Here is a 15024-nt window from a genome sequence, read left to right as displayed (position 1 = left end):
CTCAAAAATGATGAAAAACGGCGTGCTATAGTATGCCGTACGGTAGGGGCTATAGCCCATGGTCGAAAATGATGAAAAACGAGGTTAACATTTTTTTTCAAAATTTAAAAAAACGATGGACTATAACCCATGTTTTTTTTTTTTTTTCATTTTTTTTTTAATCCTCAAAAATAATGAAAAACGGCGTGCTATAGTATGCCGTACGGTAGGGGCTATAGCCCATGGTCGAAAATGATGAAAAACGAGGTTAACATTTATTTTCAAAATTTCAAAAAACGATGGACTATAACCCATGTTTTTTTTTTTTTCATTTTTTTCAAATCCTCAAAAATGATGAAAAACGGCGTGCTATAGTATGCCGTACGGTAGGGGCTATAGCCCATGGTCGAAAATGATGAAAAACGAGGTTAACATTTTTTTTCAATTTTTCAAAAAACGATGGACTATAACCCATGTTTTTATTTTTTTCATTTTTTTCAAATCCTCAAAAATGATGAAAAACGGCGTGCTATAGTATGCCGTACGGTAGGGGCTATAGCCCATGGTCGAAAATGATGAAAACGAGGTTAACATTTTTTTTCAATTTTTCAAAAAACGATGGACTATAACCCATGTTTTTTTTTTTTTTTTTTTTTTTTTTTAAATCCTCAAAAATGATGAAAAACGGCGTGCTATAGTATGCCGTACGGTAGGGGCTATAGCCCATGGTCGAAAATGATGAAAACGAGGTTAAATTTTTTTTCAATTTTTCAAAAAACGATGGACTATAACCCATGTTTTTTTTTTTTTTTTTCAAATCCTCAAAAATGATGAAAAACGGCGTGCTATAGTATGCCGTACGGTAGGGGCTATAGCCCATGGTCGAAAATGATGAAAAACGAGGTTAACATTTTTTTTCAAAATTTTCAAAAAACGATGGACTATAACCCATGTTTTTTTTTTTTTTCATTTTTTTCAAATCCTCAAAAATGATGAAAAACGGCGTGCTATAGTATGCCGTACGGTAGGGGCTATAGCCCATGGTCGAAAATGATGAAAAACGAGGTTAACATTTTTTTTCAAAATTTCAAAAAACGATGGACTATAACCCATGTTTATTTTTTTTTTAATTTTTTTCAAATCCTCAAAAATGATGAAAAACGGCGTGCTATAGTATGCCGTACGGTAGGGGCTATAGCCCATGGTCGAAAATGATGAAAACGAGGTTAACATATTTTTTCAATCTTTCAAAAAACGATGGACTATAACCCATGTTTTTTTTTTTTTTTCATTTTTTTCAAATCCTCAAAAATGATGAAAACCGGCGTGCTATAGTATGCCGTACGGTAGGGGCTATAGCCCATGGTCGAAAATGATGAAAAACGAGGTTAACATATTTTTTCAATCTTTCAAAAAACGATGGACTATAACCCATGTTTTTTTTTTTTTTCATTTTTTTCAAATCCTCAAAAATGATGAAAAACGGCGTGCTATAGTATGCCGTACGGTAGGGGCTATAGCCCATGGTCGAAAATGATGAAAAACGAGGTTAACATTTTTTTTCAAAATTTCAAAAAACGATGGACTATAACCCATGTTTTTTTTTTTTTTTCATTTTTTTCAAATCCTCAAAAATGATGAAAAACGGCGTGCTATAGTATGCCGTACGGTAGGGGCTATAGCCCATGGTCGAAAATGATGAAAACGAGGTTAACATTTTTTTTCAATTTTTCAAAAAACGATGGACTATAACCCATGTTTTTTTTTTTTTTTTTTTTTTTTTCAAATCCTCAAAAATGATGAAAAACGGCGTGCTATAGTATGTCGTACGGTAGGGGCTATAGCCCATGGTCAAAAATGATGAAAAACAAGGTTAACACTTTTTTTCAAAACTTCAAAAAACGATGGACTATAACCCATGTTTTTTTTTTTTTCAATTTTTTTTAAAATCCTCAAAAATGATGAAAAACGGCGTGCTATAGTATGCCGTACGGTAGGGGCTATAGCCCATGGTCGAAAATTATGAAAAACGAGGTTAACATTTTTTTTCAAAATTTCAAAAAACGATGGACTATAACCCATGTTTTTTTTTTTTTTTCATTTTTTTAAAATCCTCAAAAATAATGAAAAACGGCGTGCTATAGTATGCCGTACGGTAGGGGCTATAGCCCATGGTCGAAAATGATGAAAAACGAGGTTAACATTTTTTTTCAAAATTTCAAAAAACGATGGACTATAACCCATGTTTTTTTTTTTTTTTTTTTTTCAAATCCTCAAAAATGATGAAAAACGGCGTGCTATAGTATGCCGTACGGTAGGGGCTATAGCCCATGGTCGAAAATGATGAAAACGAGGTTAACATTTTTTTTCAATTTTTCAAAAAACGATGGACTATAACCCATGTTTTTTTTTTTTTTTTCAAATCCTCAAAAATGATGAAAAACGGCGTGCTATAGTATGCCGTACGGTAGGGGCTATAGCCCATGGTCGAAAATGATGAAAAACGAGGTTAACATTTTTTTTCAAAATTTCAAAAAACGATGGACTATAACCCATGTTTTTTTTTTTTTTTCATTTTTTTCAAATCCTCAAAAATGATGAAAAATGGCGTGCTATAGTATGCCGTACGGTAGGGGCTATAGCCCATGGTCGAAAATGATGAAAACGAGGTTAACATTTTTTTTCAATTTTTCAAAAAACGATGGACTATAACCCATGTTTTTTTTTTTTTCATTTTTTTCAAATCCTCAAAAATGATGAAAAACGGCGTGCTATAGTATGCCGTACGGTAGGGGCTATAGCCCATGGTCGAAAATGATGAAAAACGAGGTTAACATTTTTTTTCAAAATTTAAAAAAACGATGGACTATAACCCATGTTTTTTTTTTTTTTTCATTTTTTTTTTAATCCTCAAAAATAATGAAAAACGGCGTGCTATAGTATGCCGTACGGTAGGGGCTATAGCCCATGGTCGAAAATGATGAAAAACGAGGTTAACATTTATTTTCAAAATTTCAAAAAACGATGGACTATAACCCATGTTTTTTTTTTTTTCATTTTTTTCAAATCCTCAAAAATGATGAAAAACGGCGTGCTATAGTATGCCGTACGGTAGGGGCTATAGCCCATGGTCGAAAATGATGAAAAACGAGGTTAACATTTTTTTTCAATTTTTCAAAAAACGATGGACTATAACCCATGTTTTTATTTTTTTCATTTTTTTCAAATCCTCAAAAATGATGAAAAACGGCGTGCTATAGTATGCCGTACGGTAGGGGCTATAGCCCATGGTCGAAAATGATGAAAACGAGGTTAACATTTTTTTTCAATTTTTCAAAAAACGATGGACTATAACCCATGTTTTTTTTTTTTTTCATTTTTTTCAAATCCTCAAAAATGATGAAAAACGGCGTGCTATAGTATGCCGTACGGTAGGGGCTATAGCCCATGGTCGAAAATGATGAAAAACGAGGTTAACATTTTTTTTCAAAATTTCAAAAAACGATGGACTATAACCCATGTTTTTTTTTTTTTTTCATTTTTTTCAAATCCTCAAAAATGATGAAAAACGGCGTGCTATAGTATGCCGTACGGTAGGGGCTATAGCCCATGGTCGAAAATGATGAAAACGAGGTTAACATTTTTTTTCAATTTTTCAAAAAACGATGGACTATAACCCATGTTTTTTTTTTTTTTTTTTTTTTTTTTCAAATCCTCAAAAAGGATGAAAAACGGCGTGCTATAGTATGTCGTACGGTAGGGGCTATAGCCCATGGTCAAAAATGATGAAAAACAAGGTTAACACTTTTTTTCAAAACTTCAAAAAACGATGGACTATAACCCATGTTTTTTTTTTTTTCAATTTTTTTTAAAATCCTCAAAAATGATGAAAAACGGCGTGCTATAGTATGCCGTACGGTAGGGGCTATAGCCCATGGTCGAAAATTATGAAAAACGAGGTTAACATTTTTTTTCAAAATTTCAAAAAACGATGGACTATAACCCATGTTTTTTTTTTTTTTTCATTTTTTTAAAATCCTCAAAAATAATGAAAAACGGCGTGCTATAGTATGCCGTACGGTAGGGGCTATAGCCCATGGTCGAAAATGATGAAAAACGAGGTTAACATTTTTTTTCAAAATTTCAAAAAACGATGGACTATAACCCATGTTTTTTTTTTTTTTTTTTTTTCAAATCCTCAAAAATGATGAAAAACGGCGTGCTATAGTATGCCGTACGGTAGGGGCTATAGCCCATCGTCGAAAATGATGAAAACGAGGTTAACATTTTTTTTCAATTTTTCAAAAAACGATGGACTATAACCCATGTTTTTTTTTTTTTTTTCAAATCCTCAAAAATGATGAAAAACGGCGTGCTATAGTATGCCGTACGGTAGGGGCTATAGCCCATGGTCGAAAATGATGAAAAACGAGGTTAACATTTTTTTTCAAAATTTCAAAAAACGATGGACTATAACCCATGTTTTTTTTTTTTTTTTCATTTTTTTCAAATCCTCAAAAATGATGAAAAATGGCGTGCTATAGTATGCCGTACGGTAGGGGCTATAGCCCATGGTCGAAAATGATGAAAACGAGGTTAACATTTTTTTTCAATTTTTCAAAAAACGATGGACTATAACCCATGTTTTTTTTTTTTTCATTTTTTTCAAATCCTCAAAAATGATGAAAAACGGCGTGCTATAGTATGCCGTACGGTAGGGGCTATAGCCCATGGTCGAAAATGATGAAAAACGAGGTTAACATTTTTTTTCAAAATTTCAAAAAACGATGGACTATAACCCATGTTTTTTTTTTTTTTTCATTTTTTTCAAATCCTCAAAAATGATGAAAAACGGCGTGCTATAGTATGCCGTACGGTAGGGGCTATAGCCCATGGTCGAAAATGATGAAAACGAGGTTAACATTTTTTTTCAATTTTTCAAAAAACGATGGACTATAACCCATGTTTTTTTTTTTTTTTTTTTTTTTTTTCAAATCCTCAAAAATGATGAAAAACGGCGTGCTATAGTATGTCGTACGGTAGGGGCTATAGCCCATGGTCAAAAATGATGAAAAACAAGGTTAACACTTTTTTTCAAAACTTCAAAAAACGATGGACTATAACCCATGTTTTTTTTTTTTTCAATTTTTTTTAAAATCCTCAAAAATGATGAAAAACGGCGTGCTATAGTATGCCGTACGGTAGGGGCTATAGCCCATGGTCGAAAATTATGAAAAACGAGGTTAACATTTTTTTTCAAAATTTCAAAAAACGATGGACTATAACCCATGTTTTTTTTTTTTTTTCATTTTTTTAAAATCCTCAAAAATAATGAAAAACGGCGTGCTATAGTATGCCGTACGGTAGGGGCTATAGCCCATGGTCGAAAATGATGAAAAACGAGGTTAACATTTTTTTTCAAAATTTCAAAAAACGATGGACTATAACCCATGTTTTTTTTTTTTTTTTTTTTTCAAATCCTCAAAAATGATGAAAAACGGCGTGCTATAGTATGCCGTACGGTAGGGGCTATAGCCCATGGTCGAAAATGATGAAAACGAGGTTAACATTTTTTTTCAATTTTTCAAAAAACGATGGACTATAACCCATGTTTTTTTTTTTTTTTTCAAATCCTCAAAAATGATGAAAAACGGCGTGCTATAGTATGCCGTACGGTAGGGGCTATAGCCCATGGTCGAAAATGATGAAAAACGAGGTTAACATTTTTTTTCAAAATTTCAAAAAACGATGGACTATAACCCATGTTTTTTTTTTTTTTTTCATTTTTTTCAAATCCTCAAAAATGATGAAAAATGGCGTGCTATAGTATGCCGTACGGTAGGGGCTATAGCCCATGGTCGAAAATGATGAAAACGAGGTTAACATTTTTTTTCAATTTTTCAAAAAACGATGGACTATAACCCATGTTTTTTTTTTTTTCATTTTTTTCAAATCCTCAAAAATGATGAAAAACGGCGTGCTATAGTATGCCGTACGGTAGGGGCTATAGCCCATGGTCGAAAATGATGAAAAACGAGGTTAACATTTTTTTTCAAAATTTAAAAAAACGATGGACTATAACCCATGTTTTTTTTTTTTTTTCATTTTTTTTTTAATCCTCAAAAATAATGAAAAACGGCGTGCTATAGTATGCCGTACGGTAGGGGCTATAGCCCATGGTCGAAAATGATGAAAAACGAGGTTAACATTTATTTTCAAAATTTCAAAAAACGATGGACTATAACCCATGTTTTTTTTTTTTTCATTTTTTTCAAATCCTCAAAAATGATGAAAAACGGCGTGCTATAGTATGCCGTACGGTAGGGGCTATAGCCCATGGTCGAAAATGATGAAAAACGAGGTTAACATTTTTTTTCAATTTTTCAAAAAACGATGGACTATAACCCATGTTTTTATTTTTTTCATTTTTTTCAAATCCTCAAAAATGATGAAAAACGGCGTGCTATAGTATGCCGTACGGTAGGGGCTATAGCCCATGGTCGAAAATGATGAAAACGAGGTTAACATTTTTTTTCAATTTTTCAAAAAACGATGGACTATAACCCATGTTTTTTTTTTTTTTTTTTTTTTTTTTCAAATCCTCAAAAATGATGAAAAACGGCGTGCTATAGTATGCCGTACGGTAGGGGCTATAGCCCATGGTCGAAAATGATGAAAACGAGGTTAAATTTTTTTTCAATTTTTCAAAAAACGATGGACTATAACCCATGTTTTTTTTTTTTTTTTTTTTTTTTTTCAAATCCTCAAAAATGATGAAAAACGGCGTGCTATAGTATGCCGTACGGTAGGGGCTATAGCCCATGGTCGAAAATGATGAAAAACGAGGTTAACATTTTTTTTCAAAATTTTCAAAAAACGATGGACTATAACCCATGTTTTTTTTTTTTTTCATTTTTTTCAAATCCTCAAAAATGATGAAAAACGGCGTGCTATAGTATGCCGTACGGTAGGGGCTATAGCCCATGGTCGAAAATGATGAAAAACGAGGTTAACATTTTTTTTCAAAATTTCAAAAAACGATGGACTATAACCCATGTTTATTTTTTTTTTCATTTTTTTCAAATCCTCAAAAATGATGAAAAACGGCGTGCTATAGTATGCCGTACGGTAGGGGCTATAGCCCATGGTCGAAAATGATGAAAACGAGGTTAACATATTTTTTCAATCTTTCAAAAAACGATGGACTATAACCCATGTTTTTTTTTTTTTTCATTTTTTTCAAATCCTCAAAAATGATGAAAACCGGCGTGCTATAGTATGCCGTACGGTAGGGGCTATAGCCCATGGTCGAAAATGATGAAAAACGAGGTTAACATATTTTTTCAATCTTTCAAAAAACGATGGACTATAACCCATGTTTTTTTTTTTTTTCATTTTTTTCAAATCCTCAAAAATGATGAAAAACGGCGTGCTATAGTATGCCGTACGGTAGGGGCTATAGCCCATGGTCGAAAATGATGAAAAACGAGGTTAACATTTTTTTTCAAAATTTCAAAAAACGATGGACTATAACCCATGTTTTTTTTTTTTTTCATTTTTTTCAAATCCTCAAAAATGATGAAAAACGGCGTGCTATAGTATGCCGTACGGTAGGGGCTATAGCCCATGGTCGAAAATGATGAAAACGAGGTTAACATTTTTTTTCAATTTTTCAAAAAACGATGGACTATAACCCATGTTTTTTTTTTTTTTCATTTTTTTCAAATCCTCAAAAATGATGAAAAACGGCGTGCTATAGTATGCCGTACGGTAGGGGCTATAGCCCATGGTCGAAAATGATGAAAAACGAGGTTAACATTTTTTTTCAAAATTTCAAAAAACGATGGACTATAACCCATGTTTTTTTTTTTTTTCATTTTTTTCAAATCCTCAAAAATGATGAAAAACGGCGTGCTATAGTATGCCGTACGGTAGGGGCTATAGCCCATGGTCGAAAATGATGAAAAACGAGGTTAACATTTTTTTTCAAAATTTCAAAAAACGATGGACTATAACCCATGTTTATTTTTTTTTTCATTTTTTTCAAATCCTCAAAAATGATGAAAAACGGCGTGCTATAGTATGCCGTACGGTAGGGGCTATAGCCCATGGTCGAAAATGATGAAAACGAGGTTAACATATTTTTTCAATCTTTCAAAAAACGATGGACTATAACCCATGTTTTTTTTTTTTTTCATTTTTTTCAAATCCTCAAAAATGATGAAAACCGGCGTGCTATAGTATGCCGTACGGTAGGGGCTATAGCCCATGGTCGAAAATGATGAAAAACGAGGTTAACATATTTTTTCAATCTTTCAAAAAACGATGGACTATAACCCATGTTTTTTTTTTTTTTCATTTTTTTCAAATCCTCAAAAATGATGAAAAACGGCGTGCTATAGTATGCCGTACGGTAGAGGCTATAGCCCATGGTCGAAAATGATGAAAAACGAGGTTAACATTTTTTTTCAAAATTTCAAAAAACGATGGACTATAACCCATGTTTTTTTTTTTTTTTTTTTTTTTCAAATCCTCAAAAATGATGAAAAACGGCGTGCTATAGTATGCCGTACGGTAGGGGCTATAGCCCATGGTCGAAAATGATGAAAACGAGGTTAACATTTTTTTTCAATTTTTCAAAAAACGATGGACTATAACCCATGTTTTTTTTTTTTTCATTTTTTTCAAATCCTCAAAAATGATGAAAAACGGCGTGCTATAGTATGCCGTACGGTAGGGGCTATAGCCCATGGTCGAAAATGATGAAAAACGAGGTTAACATTTTTTTTCAAAATTTCAAAAAACGATGGACTATAACCCATGTTTGTTTTTTTTTTGTTTTTTTTCAAATCCTCAAAAATGATGAAAAACGGCGTGCTATAGTATGTCGTACGGTAGGGGCTATAGCCCATGGTCAAAAATTATGAAAAACAAGGTTAACATTTTTTTTCAAAATTTCAAAAAACTATGGACTATAACCCATGTTTTTTTTTTTTTTTTCATTTTTTTCAAATCCTCAAAAATGATGAAAAACGGCGTGCTATAGTATGCCGTATGGTAGGGGCTATAGCCCATGGTCGAAAATGATGAAAAACGAGGTTAACATTTTTTTTCAAAATTTCAAAAAACGATGGACTATAACCCATGTTTTTTTTTTTTTTTTCATTTTTTTTTAATCCTCAAAAATAATGAAAAACGGCGTGCTATAGTATGCCGTACGGTAGGGGCTATAGCCCATGGTCGAAAATGATGAAAAACGAGGTTAACATTTATTTTCAAAATTTCAAAAAACGATGGACTATAACCCATGTTTTTTTTTAATCCTCAAAAATGATGAAAAACGGCGTGCTATAGTATGCCGTACGGTAGGGGCTATAGCCCATGGTCGAAAATGATGAAAAACGAGGTTAACATTTTTTTTCAAATTTTCAAAAAACGATGGACTATAACCCATGTTTTTTTTTTTTTTCATTTTTTTCAAATCCTCAAAAATGATGAAAAACGGCGTGCTATAGTATGCCGTACGGTAGGGGCTATAGCCCATGGTCGAAAATGATGAAAAACGAGGTTAATTTTTTTTTTCAATCTTTCAAAAAACGATGGACTATAACCCATGTTTTTTTTTTTTTTTTTTTTTTCAAATCCTCAAAAATGATGAAAAACGGCGTGCTATAGTATGTCGTACGGTAGGGGCTATAGCCCATGGTCAAAAATGATGAAAAACAAGGTTAACATTTTTTTTCAAAATTTCAAAAAACGATGGACTATAACCCATGTTTTTTTTTTTTTCAATTTTTTTTAAAATCCTCAAAAATGATGAAAAACGGCGTGCTATAGTATGCCGTACGGTAGGGGCTATAGCCCATGGTCGAAAATTATGAAAAACGAGGTTAACATTTTTTTTCAAAATTTCAAAAAACGATGGACTATAACCCATGTTTTTTTTTTTTTTTCATTTTTTTAAAATCCTCAAAAATAATGAAAAACGGCGTGCTATAGTATGCCGTACGGTAGGGGCTATAGCCCATGGTCGAAAATGATGAAAAACGAGGTTAACATTTTTTTTCAAAATTTCAAAAAACGATGGACTATAACCCATGTTTTTTTTTTTTTTTTTTTTCAAATCCTCAAAAATGATGAAAAACGGCGTGCTATAGTATGCCGTACGGTAGGGGCTATAGCCCATGGTCGAAAATGATGAAAACGAGGTTAACATTTTTTTTCAATTTTTCAAAAAACGATGGACTATAACCCATGTTTTTTTTTTTTTTTTCAAATCCTCAAAAATGATGAAAAACGGCGTGCTATAGTATGCCGTACGGTAGGGGCTATAGCCCATGGTCGAAAATGATGAAAAACGAGGTTAACATTTTTTTTCAAAATTTTAAAAAACGATGGACTATAACCCATGTTTTTTTTTTTTTTTTCATTTTTTTCAAATCCTCAAAAATGATGAAAAATGGCGTGCTATAGTATGCCGTACGGTAGGGGCTATAGCCCATGGTCGAAAATGATGAAAACGAGGTTAACATTTTTTTTCAATTTTTCAAAAAACGATGGACTATAACCCATGTTTTTTTTTTTTTCATTTTTTTCAAATCCTCAAAAATGATGAAAAACGGCGTGCTATAGTATGCCGTACGGTAGGGGCTATAGCCCATGGTCGAAAATGATGAAAAACGAGGTTAACATTTTTTTTCAAAATTTCAAAAAACGATGGACTATAACCCATGTTTGTTTTTTTTTTGGTTTTTTTCAAATCCTCAAAAATGATGAAAAACGGCGTGCTATAGTATGTCGTACGGTAGGGGCTATAGCCCATGGTCAAAAATGATGAAAAACAAGGTTAACATTTTTTTTCAAAATTTCAAAAAACGATGGACTATAACCCATGTTTTTTTTTTTTTTTTTCATTTTTTTCAAATCCTCAAAAATGATGAAAAACGGCGTGCTATAGTATGCCGTACGGTAGGGGCTATAGCCCATGGTCGAAAATGATGAAAAACGAGGTTAACATTTTTTTTCAAAATTTCAAAAAACGATGGACTATAACCCATGTTTTTTTTTTTTTTTCATTTTTTTTTTAATCCTCAAAAATAATGAAAAACGGCGTGCTATAGTATGCCGTACGGTAGGGGCTATAGCCCATGGTCGAAAATGATGAAAAACGAGGTTAACATTTATTTTCAAAATTTCAAAAAACGATGGACTATAACCCATGTTTTTTTTTTTTTCATTTTTTTCAAATCCTCAAAAATGATGAAAAACGGCGTGCTATAGTATGCCGTACGGTAGGGGCTATAGCCCATGGTCGAAAATGATGAAAAACGAGGTTAACATTTTTTTTCAATTTTTCAAAAAACGATGGACTATAACCCATGTTTTTTTTTTTTTTTTTTTTTTCAAATCCTCAAAAATGATGAAAAACGGCGTGCTATAGTATGCCGTACGGTAGGGGCTATAGCCCATGGTCGAAAATGATGAAAACGAGGTTAACATTTTTTTTCAATTTTTCAAAAAACGATGGACTATAACCCATGTTTTTTTTTTTTTTTTCAAATCCTCAAAAATGATGAAAAACGGCGTGCTATAGTATGCCGTACGGTAGGGGCTATAGCCCATGGTCGAAAATGATGAAAACGAGGTTAAATTTTTTTTCAATTTTTCAAAAAACGATGGACTATAACCCATGTTTTTTTTTTTTTTCATTTTTTTTTTAATCCTCAAAAATAATGAAAAACGGCGTGCTATAGTATGCCGTACGGTAGGGGCTATAGCCCATGGTCGAAAATGATGAAAAACGAGGTTAACATTTATTTTCAAAATTTCAAAAAACGATGGACTATAACCCATGTTTTTTTTTTTTTCATTTTTTTCAAATCCTCAAAAATGATGAAAAACGGCGTGCTATAGTATGCCGTACGGTAGGGGCTATAGCCCATGGTCGAAAATGATGAAAAACGAGGTTAACATTTTTTTTCAAAATTTCAAAAAACGATGGACTATAACCCATGTTTGTTTTTTTTTTGGTTTTTTTCAAATCCTCAAAAATGATGAAAAACGGCGTGCTATAGTATGTCGTACGGTAGGGGCTATAGCCCATGGTCAAAAATGATGAAAAACAAGGTTAACATTTTTTTTCAAAATTTCAAAAAACGATGGACTATAACCCATGTTTTTTTTTTTTTTTTTCATTTTTTTCAAATCCTCAAAAATGATGAAAAACGGCGTGCTATAGTATGCCGTACGGTAGGGGCTATAGCCCATGGTCGAAAATGATGAAAAACGAGGTTAACATTTTTTTTCAAAATTTCAAAAAACGATGGACTATAACCCATGTTTTTTTTTTTTTTGGTTTTTTTCAAATCCTCAAAAATGATGAAAAACGGCGTGCTATAGTATGTCGTACGGTAGGGGCTATAGCCCATGGTCAAAAATGATGAAAAACAAGGTTAACATTTTTTTTCAAAATTTCAAAAAACGATGGACTATAACCCATGTTTGTTTTGTTTTTTTTCATTTTTTTCAAATCCTCAAAAATGATGAAAAACGGCGTGCTATAGTATGCCGTACGGTAGGGGCTATAGCCCATGGTCGAAAATGATGAAAAACGAGGTTAACATTTTTTTTCAAAATTTCAAAAAACGATGGACTATAACCCATGTTTTTTTTTTTTTTTTTTTTTTTTTAATCCTCAAAAATAATGAAAAACGGCGTGCTATAGTATGCCGTACGGTAGGGGCTATAGCCCATGGTCGAAAATGATGAAAAACGAGGTTAACATTTTTTTTCAAAATTTCAAAAAACGATGGACTATAACCCATGTTTTTTTTTTTTTTCATTTTTTTCAAATCCTCAAAAATGATGAAAAATGGCGTGCTATAGTATGCCGTACGGTAGGGGCTATAGCCCATGGTCGAAAATGATGAAAACGAGGTTAACATTTTTTTTCAATTTTTCAAAAAACGATGGACTATAACCCATGTTTTTTTTTTTTTCATTTTTTTCAAATCCTCAAAAATGATGAAAAACGGCGTGCTATAGTATGCCGTACGGTAGGGGCTATAGCCCATGGTCGAAAATGATGAAAAACGAGGTTAACATTTTTTTTCAAAATTTCAAAAAACGATGGACTATAACCCATGTTTTTTTTTTTTTCTTTTTTTTTTCAAATCCTCAAAAATGATGAAAAACGGCGTGCTATAGTATGTCGTACGGTAGGGGCTATAGCCCATGGTCAAAAATGATGAAAAACAAGGTTAACATTTTTTTTCAAAATTTCAAAAAACGATGGACTATAACCCATGTTTTTTTTTTTTTTTTTCATTTTTTTCAAATCCTCAAAAATGATGAAAAACGGCGTGCTATAGTATGCCGTACGGTAGGGGCTATAGCCCATGGTCGAAAATGATGAAAAACGAGGTTAACATTTTTTTTCAAAATTTCAAAAAACGATGGACTATAACCCATGTTTTTTTTTTTTTTTCATTTTTTTTTTAATCCTCAAAAATAATGAAAAACGGCGTGCTATAGTATGCCGTACGGTAGGGGCTATAGCCCATGGTCGAAAATGATGAAAAACGAGGTTAACATTTATTTTCAAAATTTCAAAAAACGATGGACTATAACCCATGTTTTTTTTTTTTTCATTTTGTTCAAATCCTCAAAAATGATGAAAAACGGCGTGCTATAGTATGCCGTACGGTAGGGGCTATAGCCCATGGTCGAAAATGATGAAAAACGAGGTTAACATTTTTTTTCAAAATTTCAAAAAACGATGGACTATAACCCATGTTTTTTTTTTTTTTCATTTTTTTCAAATCCTCAAAAATGATGAAAAACGGCGTGCTATAGTATGTCGTACGGTAGGGGCTATAGCCCATGGTCAAAAATGATGAAAAACAAGGTTAACATTTTTTTTCAAAATTTCAAAAAACGATGGACTATAACCCATGTTTTTTTGTTATTTTTTCATTTTTTTTTCAAATCCTCAAAAATGATGAAAAACGGCGTGCTATAGTATGCCGTACGGTAGGGGCTATAGCCCATGGTCGAAAATGATGAAAACGAGGTTAACATTTTTTTTCAATTTTTCAAAAAACGATGGACTATAACCCATGTTTTTTTTTTTTTTTTTTTTATCCTCAAAAATGATGAAAAACGGCGTGCTATAGTATGCCGTACGGTAGGGGCTATAGCCCATGGTCGAAAATGATGAAAAACGAGGTTAACTTTTTTTTTCAAAATTTCAAAAAACGATGGACTATAACCCATGTTTTTTTTTTTTTTCATTTTTTTCAAATCCTCAAAAATGATGAAAAACGGCGTGCTATAGTATGCCGTACGGTAGGGGCTATAGCCCATGGTCGAAAATGATGAAAAACGAGGTTAATTTTTTTTTTCAAAATTTCAAAAAACGATGGACTATAACCCATGTTTTTTTTTTTTTTCATTTTTTTCAAATCCTCAAAAATGATGAAAAACGGCGTGCTATAGTATGCCGTACGGTAGGGGCTATAGCCCATGGTCGAAAATGATGAAAACGAGGTTAACATATTTTTTCAATTTTTCAAAAAACGATGGACTATAACCCATGTTTTTTTTTTTTTTCATTTTTTTCAAATCCTAAAAAATGATGAAAACCGGCGTGCTATAGTATGCCGTACGGTAGGGGCTATAGCCCATGGTCGAAAATGATGAAAAACGAGGTTAACATTTTTTTTCAAAATTTCAAAAAACGATGGACTATAACCCATGTTTTTTTTTTTTTTCATTTTTTTCAAATCCTCAAAAATGATGAAAAACGGCGTGCTATAGTATGCCGTACGGTAGGGGCTATAGCCCATGGTCGAAAATGATGAAAAACGAGGTTAAATTTTTTTTTCAAAATTTCAAAAAACGATGGACTATAACCCATGTTTTTTTTTTTTTTCATTTTTTTCAAATCCTCAAAAATGATGAAAAACGGCGTGCTATAGTATGCCGTACGGTAGGGGCTATAGCCCATGGTCGAAAATGATGAAAACGAGGTTAACATATTTTTTC

Source organism: Protomyctophum parallelum (assembly GCF_964188405.1).
Source record: "Protomyctophum parallelum genome assembly, chromosome: 11".
Lineage (NCBI taxonomy): Eukaryota > Metazoa > Chordata > Actinopteri > Myctophiformes > Myctophidae > Protomyctophum > Protomyctophum parallelum.
Note: the sequence above shows the minus strand (reverse complement) of the source record.